At 47.9% G+C, this 12,570-nt stretch overlaps 6 non-coding genes across 6 annotated transcripts; all 6 read left to right on the top strand.

The window, feature by feature from the left end:
• Window positions 1-727: 727 nt before the first annotated feature.
• Window positions 728-918, top strand: LOC115086326. Its single transcript, XR_003855226.1, has one exon. It is a non-coding gene; the product is annotated as a U2 spliceosomal RNA (small nuclear RNA).
• Window positions 919-1,565: 647 nt separating this feature from the next.
• On the top strand, window positions 1,566-1,756 carry LOC115086327. Its single transcript, XR_003855227.1, has one exon. It is a non-coding gene; the product is annotated as a U2 spliceosomal RNA (small nuclear RNA).
• Window positions 1,757-2,405: 649 nt separating this feature from the next.
• LOC115086328 lies at window positions 2,406-2,596 on the top strand. Its single transcript, XR_003855228.1, has one exon. It is a non-coding gene; the product is annotated as a U2 spliceosomal RNA (small nuclear RNA).
• Window positions 2,597-3,243: 647 nt separating this feature from the next.
• LOC115086329 lies at window positions 3,244-3,434 on the top strand. The gene has a single exon (XR_003855229.1). It is a non-coding gene; the product is annotated as a U2 spliceosomal RNA (small nuclear RNA).
• A 647-nt stretch (window positions 3,435-4,081) lies between these two features.
• LOC115086330 lies at window positions 4,082-4,272 on the top strand. Its single transcript, XR_003855230.1, has one exon. It is a non-coding gene; the product is annotated as a U2 spliceosomal RNA (small nuclear RNA).
• Window positions 4,273-12,388: 8,116 nt separating this feature from the next.
• LOC115086332 lies at window positions 12,389-12,570 on the top strand. The gene has a single exon (XR_003855231.1). It is a non-coding gene; the product is annotated as a U2 spliceosomal RNA (small nuclear RNA).

The following is a 12,570-nucleotide window of genomic DNA, read 5'->3' on the forward strand; positions in this document are numbered from 1 at the left end:
GGAGCCGGAACGAGGGCTTGCTCCGTCCGCTCCACGCATCGCCCTGGTATTGCAGTACATCCTGGTGCGGTGCACTTCCACCCAGAAATTCAAAGGTTATGAACGACAGAAGCATTTTTCGGCTAGAGGGGAGAAAGCTGGTCTTTCTTTTGTTTTTTTCTCGCTTAGTCAAGTCGCCTTTTGATCAGGTCTTTGGGCTCTGTGCAGGAACTTGCTCCGCCCCCTGCCCTGCCCCTTGACCTCGCAGCCCTTTGAACCACCAGTAATTTGCAACACATGTGCTCAGGAGGCCAATGAATTTTCAGCGAAAAGGGGTTGGCTGGAGGCAAAAAACATTTTCGTAGGGGATTGGGGGAGGAAGAAGAGGGAGAGAAAAAAAACAAAAAAAAAAAACTTGACTAGTATCTATGTTCCCCCTCCCTCCTTATTCCTCCAAACCGGGATTGAACTCGCAGTCGCTGAGAGCGAGAGGACAGGCCTCTTGCGAGCTCGGTCACCCAGGAGTGCTCTTGCAAATGAGCTTCATCTCACGGTATGGATCGCCTTTGCAGCGCGAGCTTGAGCCCGCAGGGCAGCGCGCCGGCTTTTGAAGCGCTGTGCCCGAAACGGACGCTCCCGGGCGGGCGAAGGGCTTCTCTGAGGTGGCAGCTCCCTGCGTCAAGGTTTTTAACCCCGATGTCGCCAGGCAGGGCAAAGAATGCCCTACGTTCCTAGAGATCCAGTGGGTATCGCTTCTCGGCCTTTTGGCTAAGATCAAGTGTAGTATCTGTTCTTATCAGTTTAATATCTGATACGTCCCCTATCTGGGGACCCTGTATTAAACGGATTTTTGAAACAGGGAGCCGGAACGAGGGCTTGCTCCGTCCGCTCCACGCATCGCCCTGGTATTGCAGTACATCCTGGTGCGGTGCACTTCCACCCAGAAATTCAAAGGTTATGAACGACAGAAGCATTTTTCGGCTAGAGGGGAGAAAGCTGGTCTTTCTTTTGTTTTTTTCTCGCTTAGTCAAGTCGCCTTTTGATCAGGTCTTTGGGCTCTGTGCAGGAACTTGCTCCGCCCCCTGCCCTGCCCCTTGACCTCGCAGCCCTTTGAACCACCAGTAATTTGCAACACATGTGCTCAGGAGGCCAATGAATTTTCAGCGAAAAGGGGTTGGCTGGAGGCAAAAAACATTTTCGTAGGGGATTGGGGGAGGAAGAAGAGGGAGAGAAAAAAAACAAAAAAAAAAAACTTGACTAGTATCTATGTTCCCCCTCCCTCCTTATTCCTCCAAACCGGGATTGAACTCGCAGTCGCTGAGAGCGAGAGGACAGGCCTCTTGCGAGCTCGGTCACCCAGGAGTGCTCTTGCAAATGAGCTTCATCTCACGGTATGGATCGCCTTTGCAGCGCGAGCTTGAGCCCGCAGGGCAGCGCGCCGGCTTTTGAAGCGCTGTGCCCGAAACGGACGCTCCCGGGCGGGCGAAGGGCTTCTCTGAGGTGGCAGCTCCCTGCGTCAAGGTTTTTAACCCCGATGTCGCCAGGCAGGGCAAAGAATGCCCTACGTTCCTAGAGATCCAGTGGGTATCGCTTCTCGGCCTTTTGGCTAAGATCAAGTGTAGTATCTGTTCTTATCAGTTTAATATCTGATACGTCCCCTATCTGGGGACCCTGTATTAAACGGATTTTTGAAACAGGGAGCCGGAACGAGGGCTTGCTCCGTCCGCTCCACGCATCGCCCTGGTATTGCAGTACATCCTGGTGCGGTGCACTTCCACCCAGAAATTCAAAGGTTATGAACGACAGAAGCATTTTTCGGCTAGAGGGGAGAAAGCTGGTCTTTCTTTTGTTTTTTTCTCGCTTAGTCAAGTCGCCTTTTGATCAGGTCTTTGGGCTCTGTGCAGGAACTTGCTCCGCCCCCTGCCCTGCCCCTTGACCTCGCAGCCCTTTGAACCACCAGTAATTTGCAACACATGTGCTCAGGAGGCCAATGAATTTTCAGCGAAAAGGGGTTGGCTGGAGGCAAAAAACATTTTCGTAGGGGATTGGGGGAGGAAGAAGAGGGAGAGAAAAAAAACAAAAAAAAAAAAAACTTGACTAGTATCTATGTTCCCCCTCCCTCCTTATTCCTCCAAACCGGGATTGAACTCGCAGTCGCTGAGAGCGAGAGGACAGGCCTCTTGCGAGCTCGGTCACCCAGGAGTGCTCTTGCAAATGAGCTTCATCTCACGGTATGGATCGCCTTTGCAGCGCGAGCTTGAGCCCGCAGGGCAGCGCGCCGGCTTTTGAAGCGCTGTGCCCGAAACGGACGCTCCCGGGCGGGCGAAGGGCTTCTCTGAGGTGGCAGCTCCCTGCGTCAAGGTTTTTAACCCCGATGTCGCCAGGCAGGGCAAAGAATGCCCTACGTTCCTAGAGATCCAGTGGGTATCGCTTCTCGGCCTTTTGGCTAAGATCAAGTGTAGTATCTGTTCTTATCAGTTTAATATCTGATACGTCCCCTATCTGGGGACCCTGTATTAAACGGATTTTTGAAACAGGGAGCCGGAACGAGGGCTTGCTCCGTCCGCTCCACGCATCGCCCTGGTATTGCAGTACATCCTGGTGCGGTGCACTTCCACCCAGAAATTCAAAGGTTATGAACGACAGAAGCATTTTTCGGCTAGAGGGGAGAAAGCTGGTCTTTCTTTTGTTTTTTTCTCGCTTAGTCAAGTCGCCTTTTGATCAGGTCTTTGGGCTCTGTGCAGGAACTTGCTCCGCCCCCTGCCCTGCCCCTTGACCTCGCAGCCCTTTGAACCACCAGTAATTTGCAACACATGTGCTCAGGAGGCCAATGAATTTTCAGCGAAAAGGGGTTGGCTGGAGGCAAAAAACATTTTCGTAGGGGATTGGGGGAGGAAGAAGAGGGAGAGAAAAAAAACAAAAAAAAAAAACTTGACTAGTATCTATGCTCCCCCTCCCTCCTTATTCCTCCAAACCGGGAATGAACTCGCAGTCGCTGAGAGCGAGAGGACAGGCCTCTTGCGAGCTCGGTCACCCAGGAGTGCTCTTGCAAATGAGCTTCATCTCACGGTATGGATCGCCTTTGCAGCGCGAGCTTGAGCCCGCAGGGCAGCGCGCCGGCTTTTGAAGCGCTGTGCCCGAAACGGACGCTCCCGGGCGGGCGAAGGGCTTCTCTGAGGTGGCAGCTCCCTGCGTCAAGGTTTTTAACCCCGATGTCGCCAGGCAGGGCAAAGAATGCCCTACGTTCCTAGAGATCCAGTGGGTATCGCTTCTCGGCCTTTTGGCTAAGATCAAGTGTAGTATCTGTTCTTATCAGTTTAATATCTGATACGTCCCCTATCTGGGGACCCTGTATTAAACGGATTTTTGAAACAGGGAGCCGGAACGAGGGCTTGCTCCGTCCGCTCCACGCATCGCCCTGGTATTGCAGTACATCCTGGTGCGGTGCACTTCCACCCAGAAATTCAAAGGTTATGAACGACAGAAGCATTTTTCGGCTAGAGGGGAGAAAGCTGGTCTTTCTTTTGTTTTTTTCTCGCTTAGTCAAGTCGCCTTTTGATCAGGTCTTTGGGCTCTGTGCAGGAACTTGCTCCGCCCCCTGCCCTGCCCCTTGACCTCGCAGCCCTTTGAACCACCAGTAATTTGCAACACATGTGCTCAGGAGGCCAATGAATTTTCAGCGAAAAGGGGTTGGCTGGAGGCAAAAAACATTTTCGTAGGGGATTGGGGGAGGAAGAAGAGGGAGAGAAAAAAAACAAAAAAAAAAAACTTGACTAGTATCTATGTTCCCCCTCCCTCCTTATTCCTCCAAACCGGGATTGAACTCGCAGTCGCTGAGAGCGAGAGGACAGGCCTCTTGCGAGCTCGGTCACCCAGGAGTGCTCTTGCAAATGAGCTTCATCTCACGGTATGGATCGCCTTTGCAGCGCGAGCTTGAGCCCGCAGGGCAGCGCGCCGGCTTTTGAAGCGCTGTGCCCGAAACGGACGCTCCCGGGCGGGCGAAGGGCTTCTCTGAGGTGGCAGCTCCCTGCGTCAAGGTTTTTAACCCCGATGTCGCCAGGCAGGGCAAAGAATGCCCTACGTTCCTAGAGATCCAGTGGGTATCGCTTCTCGGCCTTTTGGCTAAGATCAAGTGTAGTATCTGTTCTTATCAGTTTAATATCTGATACGTCCCCTATCTGGGGACCCTGTATTAAACGGATTTTTGAAACAGGGAGCCGGAACGAGGGCTTGCTCCGTCCGCTCCACGCATCGCCCTGGTATTGCAGTACATCCTGGTGCGGTGCACTTCCACCCAGAAATTCAAAGGTTATGAACGACAGAAGCATTTTTCGGCTAGAGGGGAGAAAGCTGGTCTTTCTTTTGTTTTTTTCTCGCTTAGTCAAGTCGCCTTTTGATCAGGTCTTTGGGCTCTGTGCAGGAACTTGCTCCGCCCCCTGCTCTGCACCTTGACCTCGCAGCCCTTTGAACCACCAGTAATTTGTAACACATGTGCTCAGGAGGCCAATGAATTTTCAGCGAAAAGGGGTTGGCTGGAGGCAAAAAACATTTTCGTAGGGGATTGGGGGAGGAAGAAGAGGGAGAGAAAAAAAACAAAAAAAAAAAACTTGACTAGTATCTATGTTCCCCCTCCCTCCTTATTCCTCCAAACCGGGATTGAACTCGCAGCCGCTGAGAGCGAGAGGACAGGCCTCTTGCGAGCTCGGTCACCCAGGAGTGCTCTTGCAATTGAGCTTCATCTCACGGTCAGCACAGTCCATTTTTCGTCCAGTGCCTCTTTGATGTCCGCAAGGGTAAGAGGCACCGAGGGGGAGGGGGGCCCGCTATTAGTGACGGCAGCCATTTTCGCCGCGGGAGTCTTCCCTTTCTCTTTATCTCGTTTGCCCAGTTTTGTGGTCATCGGGTCCGTTTCTGTGGTGTATAGGCACCGCTAACTGTGTTCCCCTGCTTCTCTTTGCCTTTGGGAGCCGAGTCCGAAGCAGACACGCGGTGTATTAGCACGCGATGGGGGAGGGCAGCCCGGAGCCGAGAGGAAACACGTCCTTCCCTGCTACCACATCACGTGATCCTCCCACCATTCTTTATCTAAAAAAATGCACCTCCTAGACGACCTTATTCAAGACCACAATCCTGAAATTTGTGCGGTCACTGTAACGTGGCTAAAGGATACGGACACTGTCCTACTGAATCAACTCCCGTCTCATTCCCATGTCATTTATTCCATTCCCAGACCCAAGAAAAAAGGAGGTGGCCTTCTCCTTATTGCTAAAAAAAAGCCTTAAACTCACGCCAATAAAAATAAGCCCCCTGCCCAAACACGAAGTCTGATTATTTAAATACCCTGACCTACAAATTTGTCTCATATATGTACCCCCTGGCATCCTTGAGCATAATCCCTCACCACTCATAGAATTCATCGCTAATAGCATCAATAATGATAAGCCAGCCATCCTCCTGGGTGATTTCAATCTCCACGTAGATTCTATCCCCCCCATATCATCCTGTGAAACCTTCCTGACTGCCCTTCATGCCTTAGGTTTCACACAGACTATCTCAGCCCCTACTCACAAGGCAGGTCATACCCTCGACCTTCTTTTCACCAACTCTGGCATCCGTGTCACCTCCCCCCCCCCCCCACCTGCACCCCAGTCCTGTGGTCTGATCATTCAGTCATCAAAACTCTTCTCACAGTCAGTGCCACCAACATCTATAATCAGACCCATAATAACAAATCTATGTCTTACAATAAAACCTGCACATCTCAGGAGCTCTCCATAGCTCTATCCAAATCCTCCAACAAACTCGACCACTCCACCCCGACACTGCACTCAAATCTTGGGTTAATCTCACCCAAAATATAGCCAACAACTTATGCCCCCTCATTACACGCAAGCTACGCTCCTCCGCTTCCAATAACAAACCCTGGTACACCAAGGAGTTGCTTCAAATGAAACACAACCTCAGACATAAAGAAAGGACATGGCGCAAAAACCCCCAACTCTCAGCACTCCTCTGCTTACAAATCCTACTTACATACATACCGCCATGCCATTCAAAATACTAAACGTGACTACTATGCTGATAAGATCCATCAATACACTTTCAATCCCAAAGCTCTTTTCTCCTACGTCTCAGCCCTCACCTCACCCCCACGCCCGCAACCATGGATGTAGAAACTAGCTCGAAATGTGAAGAATCTGCCCAATTCTTCCGAAACAAAATAACCAACCTCCTCCTCACCCTCACAAAAGCAACCGCCCCTCTATTCTGCTCCCCCCCTCCAAACATAAACCACCTCCCTCGCCCCTGAAAAATTCATTGAACACCCTAGATCTCACTTCCCCTAAAGAAATTGAGACAATCCTTAGGAAGTCCAAACCTGCATCCCACCCATCTGATACTATACCCACGAAATCCCTTCTCTCCATTCCTAACATCATCGCCCCCCCCCCCCCCCAGCAGAGATTATTAACTGCTCCCTCTCCTCCGGCTCAGTTCCCGATCCCCTTAAACACGCAATAATCAAACCCCTTCTCAAGAAGCCTTCACTTGACCCTAAAAACCCAGCTAACTACCGTCCCATATCCAATCTCCCATTCATTTCTAAAATCATGGAGAAAGTTATAAACTCCCAACTCACCGACTACCTAGATGACAACGATATCCTCCACCCCTCACAGTTCGGTTTTCGCAGGAACTTAAGTACTGAAACCCTCCTGCTCTCCCTTACCGATTTCCTCCTTATCGGCCTCGATCAAGGTCAAAATTTCCTCATCGCCTTCCTTGACATCTCCGCTGCCTTTGATACTGTTAATCATGAACTGCTTATCTCGCGCCTTGCCAATATCGGCATTGCGGGCACTGCCCTCCTATGGTTCAGATCCTACCTTTCCAACAGATGCTTTTCTGTGAAACTAGGCGCCTCTGAATTCTCCCATCTCTCCCTCTCACAAGGGGTGCCCCAAGGTTCTTCCCTCTCCTCTCCTCTATTTAATATTTACCTCCTCCCCTTCTGCTATCACCTCTCAGAGCTCGGCCTCAAATTCTACATATACGCAGATGATGTCAAAATCATCATCCCTATCCAGGACTCACTATCTGCGACCCTTGATTTCTGGAAAAAATGCCTCTCCTCTATCAACTCTTTTCTCACCTCCATTCACCTTGCTCTCAACGCCGCTAAAACTGAACTCCTCTTCATTCATAACCAACAGTCTCTCAACCTTTCCCCCTCCAACGACACCATGCTCACTACCCTTACCTCTCAACAACCTGTGCGTAACCTTGGCATCCTAATTGACACACACTTGAATCTGAGAAACCATATCACCTCTCTCATAAAAGGAGGATTCTACAAATTTATGGTTATAAAAAACTCAAGCCCCTTCTCCACACACACGACCTTAAACTGTCATTCAAGCTACCTTATCCTCAAAACTTGATTATTGTAACTCTCTCTACCTCGGCCTCCCCCTATCCACAATCAGACCATTACAGATACTCCAAAACGCAACAGCAAGGATAATTAGCAATGCTCGTAAATCCGACCATATAACCCCTATCCTGAAGGAACTACATTGGCTCCCCATCTCATACCGTATACTTTTCAAAACTCATACCATCTTTCACAAAGCCATCTACACTCAAAAGCCCTCGTGGCTAAGTGACCCATTTAAACTCACCCAGTCCTCCAGACCTACTAGAATGAACCGAAAATGCACATTACAAACCCCCACTCAAAAAAGCCCGACTTACAACCACAAGAGTTTGTGCCTTGTCGATCGCTGGCCCCACCCACTGGAACTCCCTACCCCTCTATCTCCGCCTTGAGCCATGCCCCCTAAAATTCCGAAAAATGCTAAAAACATGGCTTTTTCACCAGGCCTTCCCAGACTAATTTCCACCCTCTCTCACCCCGCCAATTCCCTATTGTCGTAACCACACTGCTCCTAAGAATTGTGCTGACTACTGTAATTATGTAAATATATGCGTTATACGCTTTTGTTTATATGCTTTTGTAAATATCTCTGTTTCATCCGTATTTACTACTCGCTAATGGCCTTTCTTTATATCTGCTTCTCCCTTTGCCTACTCTTTTAATTATTAGTTGTCCGGTTTTCCCCATCCCCTGTTCTTTGTAATTTCCATTTCTTTAATGTTATAATGTATACTGATATGATGTGTATTTTAATGTCGGTATATAAAAATTGTTAAATAAATAAATAAAAGCTGGCAGAGCCGGAAGGCATAGAGGGGACTGAGACAACTACTGCAGTCCTACAGGAAGCCTTCAGTTCCCCAGTGGAACAGGACTTGGAGGCCTCCAGTACGAAGCCTGAGGGAGGGATGGCCCCCAGCCTGCCTGCCTGAAATTGCAACTGAGATAGCATTGGTCGGAGATGGAGCAATGGAAGAGGAACAAAGCTCGATTATAGTCAAGATGAAGATGACATGGAATGAAAAAAGGTAGAAGAGAAAAAAAGGAAGAAGAAAATGGGTCCCGAGGTTCCAAAGAAAGGAAGGAGGAAGGCGCTGAGGGGATTACGTTATGCCCCTTTACAGGAAGAGGAGGACGAAGAAGACAAGTGAGAAGACAGAGGAGCAGGAGGAGAAAGTGGAAAGCATCTGGAGGGCAAACAAGCTCAAGTTATGAGAACTATTTAAGCCCTGGGACAGTCTCCTTTTTTTCAGAAATTACAGGGATGGCCGGGACTGGAGGGGAAGAGGTTGAGTATGTGGAGGGAGGGGAACAAGAGACGAAGACTTTATGGAACCAAACGTTTCTTCACTAAATGTAAGAGGGTTGAGAAATCAGATTAAGAGGAATGCTTTTTTCCTGTCACTTAAATTTATTCACTTTCATGTCTTGTTTTTGCAGGAATGCCATTTGAGAGATGACGGGGATGTACAGACTTTCACAAGGGAGTGGAAAGGGGCGTGTTCTTTGTGGGGGAATAGAAATGTATTTTCTGATGGTGTGGGGATGTTATTTAAAGATGACAGAATTCTGATTGAGAATACGGGGGTGCTGGTGCCTGTTAGAGTGTTGTGGGCAGACATAAGGTTAGGAGAGGGAAAATACAGATTGATAAATGTGTATGCACCAGTGGACAGATATAAGAGGGTGGGCTTTTTTTAAAGAACTTTCAGTGTTGTTGGGGACAAGCAGAACTGTCATATTAGGGGGTGATTTTAATATTAACCTAGAGAAAGAGAAAGAGACAGACCTGACAGCCAAGGAACTGGAGAGGCTTATAACAGATTGGGCCTTGATTGATGCCTATAGAAAAATAAATAGACAAGATATGGGCTTCACATGGAGAAACAAGTCCGGAACAAAAGCAAGCAGGCTGGATTACCTGTTTGTTTCTCAGAAAACAAATGTTAAGGGTTTTCAGGTCAGCCCTTGCTGGACATCAGACCACGAGATGATTACAGCAGAGTTTGAAGCTGCACATGTACAGTTCAAAACCGCTTATTGGAAAATGAATGCAAAGTTGCTAGAAGAGGAAATGTTTTTACAGGAACTTGAACAATTATATCGAGGGTGGAGGACACTAAAACAAGGTATACATCGATTGTGCACTGGTGGGAAGACGTAAAGGAGAAAATAAAATGTTTCTGCATAAGATACAGTAAGAGGGAAAGGAGGAGAGAGAACGTAAAACTGCAAGCTGTCCAAGAGGAGCTAGGGCGCCTTCATGGGAAATTAAACAAGGGCAAAGAAGTAAATCACGAGGACTACAATGATCTGAAAAGTCAGGTAAAACAATTCGTGGTGGACCGAGCGAAGGAGTTTGCTTTCCAAGCAAGGAAAGAACATGCAGAGAGTGATGAAACCTGCTCAAAATATTTTTTGCAAAGTGTGAAAGAAAGGCAAAGGAGGGGATATATTTCCTCTCTTACAATAGATGGAAAGGAGGAAAAAAGCTTGGATGGAATGCTAAAAGGAGTTGAAGGGTTCTATGGAGATCTTTTTAGAGAAAGAGACATCAAAGAGGACAAAACAGAAGACCTGCTGATGCAGATAGACAAACATCTAGGGGAAGACGAGAAGGAAAGATTAGAAAGGGAATTCACAAACAAGGAAATAGAAGAAGCAATGAAATCCCTCCAGGATGGGAAGACCCCCGGATGTGACGGTATACCCAAAGAGTTCTATGCCAAGTGTTGGAAGCTGGTAGGACCAGATCTGATCGCCGTGTACAAAGCGATACAAGACCAAGAGCAGATGCCAGAGAGCATGCGGAAAGGAGTGGTGACCCTGCTTTACAAGAAAGGAGGTGAGAAGGACTTAAGAAATTGGAGGCCCATTACACTTCTTACAGTTGATTATAAAATATGGACAAAAGCACTGATTAAAAGACTGAAGGACGTAATGGGAAATGTAGTAGCAGAAGACCAGACATGTGGAATAAAAGACAGATCAGCTGCATTAAACTTGCAGCTCATGTGAGATTTCATGGCATGGGCAGAAGAACGGCACGTACCCTTGTGTATTGTCAGCCTGGACCGAGAAAAGGCTTTTGATAGAGTCCATCAAGGTGTCATGTTCAGAATTCTAAGCTGGATGGGGTTTGGTGAAAAATTCATCGGTTGGATCAAGATTGCATATAAAGAAGCGGAGAGCTTTATCAGTGTTAATGGATTCTTAACTAAGTCAGTGAAATTGAAAGGAGAGGTAAAGCAGGGCTGCCCCCTGTCTCCTCTTTTATATGTATTGTACATGGAACCCTTTACAAACAAGATAAGAAATGACACAAAGATGAAAGGGGTGCACATTCCGGGAGAAGGAGGGAAAGAAGCAAAGATAATGCAATATGCAGATGATACCACTCTCTTCTTGCCAACGGAAAGGTCATTGAACTGTGTCCCAGAACATGTGGATTTTTTCAGCAAAGCAACAGGGTCCAAAGTAAACTTAAGCAAGTCCATGATCATGTACTTTGGAAAGTGGAGGGGGAAGGAAAGAGAAGAAATTAGGATTAGACGTCTGCGAGGATGGTATGAAAGTGCTGGGAGTGACATTCTTCCATGAGAAATCAGTTGAGAAAAATTGGACAGAGAAGTTAGGACGAGTTAAGAAGAAAGTTGACATGTGGAAGTCAAGAGAACTGACGTTGATTGGGAAGGTTCTGGTGATCAAGGCCGATCTGCTCCCTACTTTAGTTTATCTGGCCAGAGTCTACCCGATGCCGACTAAGGAGAAACTCAGACTAACCAGAATGGTCTTCTCCTTTCTGTAGGGTGGAAAATATGAGTACGTGAAAAGAGAAGTAATGTACTGGACAGTAGAAGAAGGAGGAAGAGATGTTCCCTGCTTGCCAGCAAAATTGGAGTGCATTTATGTTTCCGAAACCTGTAAAGCAGTTTTGAGCCCCTGCAACCACAAATTGCAGTTGTTTGCTTGGTTCTGGTTCTCTTCAGCGATAAGAAGCCTTGTTCCGCAGGACAATACAAGGCCACAGGCAGATGGAAGGTCATGGCATTATGAAAAAGCAGTCCTCTTCCTGAAATTTCATCCTGAGATGGTGAATAAGGAAGATTTGGCCGATCACAAAAAAATGTACACAAAAGTAAAAGAGAAAATGCTAACGAAGCAGAGGTGGGTTGGTGAGAAAGTGGACTGGAAAGCGATACAACCAAAGGAAATAGGAAATGAAGCAAAGGACTTGGCATGGCGCATAGTTCACAATAAGCTTCCGGTCCGAGACATTCTGAAAAGACATGGATTGACTCAACAGGAGCATTGACCGAGAGACTGTGGAGCAATTGAAACAATAAGCCATGTGTTTTGGGGATGTAAGACAGTTGGTCTGTTTTGGGCAAAAGTGACTGACCTCTTGCACACATACAAGCATCTGATGCTAGAGATGTGAATTGTGTGATCGATCGTCTTAACGATCGATTTTGGCTGGGGGGGGGGAGGGAATCGGATCGTTGCGGTTTTGTTTTTTTAAATATCGTGTACATCGGGGGAGGGCGGGAAAACCGGCACACTAAAACATCCCTAAAACCCACCCCGACCCTTTAAAATAAATCCCCCACCCTCCCGAACCCCCCCCAAAATGTCTTAAATTACCTGGGGTCCAGTGGGGGGGTCCCGTTGTGATCTTCCACTCTCGGGCCACTGGTGTGTTGATAGAAATGGCGCCGGCGCTACCTTTGCCCTGTCATATGACAGGGCAAAGGTAGCGCCAGTGCCATTTTGCTTCCTGTCCCCCGACGTCACGAGCGTAGGAGATCGCACCCGGACCCCCGCTGGACCCCCAGGGACTTTTAGCCAGCTTGGGGGGGCGTCCTGACAGACACAGTTGTGGGAAAATAAGGGACATGAACATGCATGCATGACTTGTAAATGCAGAAAGTGAAAACAAGCTGTAAATAATTGACTTAATTTATGTATAACCGAACTGTTTATTAATTAAAAAAAAAAAATCTGTTCTTATCAGTTTAATATCTGATACGTCCCCTATCTGGGGACCCTGTATTAAACGGATTTTTGAAACAGGGAGCCGGAACGAGGGCTTGCTCCGTCCGCTCCACGCATCGCCCTGGTATTGCAGTACATCCTGGTGCGGTGCACTTCCA

Source organism: Rhinatrema bivittatum, chromosome 2 (assembly GCF_901001135.1).
Source record: "Rhinatrema bivittatum chromosome 2, aRhiBiv1.1, whole genome shotgun sequence".
Taxonomy (NCBI): domain Eukaryota; kingdom Metazoa; phylum Chordata; class Amphibia; order Gymnophiona; family Rhinatrematidae; genus Rhinatrema; species Rhinatrema bivittatum.